The following is a 1,702-nucleotide window of genomic DNA, read 5'->3' on the forward strand; positions in this document are numbered from 1 at the left end:
TTTAAAATATACAATAAATTAGTGTTAACTATAGTTACCCTACAGAACTATTGAACACTAGAACTTATTCCTTCTATCTAACTATATGTTTGTACTCATCAACCAACCTTTCTTCATTCCCCCTGCACATCCCTTCCCAACTTCTGGTGACCATCATTCTACTCTCTACCTCCATGAGATCAACTTTTTTAGCTTCCACAGATGAGTGAGAACATGAAATATTTGTCTTTCTGTGCCTGACTTATTTCACTTAGTATGTTGACCTCCCATTCCATCCATGTAGCTGCAAATGACAGGATTTCATTCCTTTTTATGGCTGAATAGCATTTCATGGTGTATCTATACCACATTTTCTTTTACCCCTTCATTAATCAATAAACACCTAGGTTGATTGCATATGTTGGCTTTTGCAAATAGTACTAGAATACACGTGGGGTGCTGGTATCCTTTTGATATACTTTCTTTTGGATAAATACCCAGCAGTAGGAATGCTAGATTGTATAGTAGTACTATTTTTAGTTTTTTGAGAAAACTCCATACCATTTTCCATAGTGACTTTACTAATTTACATTTCTACCCAGTGTATAAGAATTCCCTTTTCTCTGTATCCTCATCCGTATTTGTTGTTTGTTGTCTTTTTTTTATAACAGCCATTCTGAGGCGAGATGGTGTCTCATTGTGGTTTTGATTTGGATTTCCCTGATGATTAGTGATGTTGAACATTTTTTCAAATACCTGTTGACCATGTGTATGTCTTCTTTTGAGAAATGTCTACTTGGGTCTTTTGCCCATTTTTAATGGAATTATTTGGTGGGGGGAGAGATTGCTGTGAAGTTGTTTGTAACTAATTTTTGTAGAACAAAAATGTTGGAAGTTTTAACTAAAAATAATAAAAAATATGACTGCACTTGCGTTTCTGTTTAACTTGTGAACAAGCACTTATAGACAGGTGCAAAAAATAAATCCTCTTTTGCAACCCAGATCTCATTGTTTAATAAGAGTTTTGATACACATAAAAGAGATATTACAATTTTTTAAATGATGAATTTTCTAATTTTTTTAGAAATTTTTCAACTGTGTCAGCATTTGAAAGCTACTAGACTCATTCCCTAAGACATGAAAACATGGATGGCATTGTAATTTCTAGAACTTCTTGTGAAATGAGATTTTTGTGAGTCTCTGCTAAACTTATCTTTCTGCTTAAAATATTTTCTATTTATTTATATGTTTCTTCAGATGAATTTTTAAATTAAAATTAATAAGAAGTATGAACAAAGATAGAGTGACATACCTGATTATACTGACTATTGAGGATAAATATGCAAAGATTAATTTTGATAAAATTATTTACAAGTTTGCAAAAGTTACAACCTGAAAATGAAAATTGTGATAAATTTTTATCATTCATTGCTGTGACAGACCAATCTGCAAGTCTAAATTTTTCTTTTCTCCAAAAAAATTAATGTAATAAAAGTATTATTTCATTACTTTGCCCTTTATTATACTGTAATAATTATTTTGTATCATATTGTTTATTTATATTTTATTAGTATGACTGTATATACACAGTTTAATAAATTGTTTTTTCACTGCATTTCTTTCCTGGCATCATCATCAGTTATATTGATGCATACGTTAACTATATTTCATGATTACCGATGAAAATAACTGTTGGGGAGATGTTACAAAATTATTCACTTCA

The 1,702-nt window shown here is 30.6% G+C and overlaps 1 non-coding gene across 1 annotated transcript; it reads left to right on the forward strand.

The window, feature by feature from the left end:
* The first annotated feature begins 903 nt into the window (after positions 1–903).
* On the forward strand, positions 904–1,026 carry LOC115899454. The gene has a single exon (XR_004059157.1). It is a non-coding gene; the product is annotated as a small nucleolar RNA SNORA40 (small nucleolar RNA).
* The last annotated feature ends 676 nt before the right edge of the window (positions 1,027–1,702 follow it).

Source organism: Rhinopithecus roxellana, chromosome 8 (assembly GCF_007565055.1).
Source record: "Rhinopithecus roxellana isolate Shanxi Qingling chromosome 8, ASM756505v1, whole genome shotgun sequence".
NCBI lineage: Eukaryota > Metazoa > Chordata > Mammalia > Primates > Cercopithecidae > Rhinopithecus > Rhinopithecus roxellana.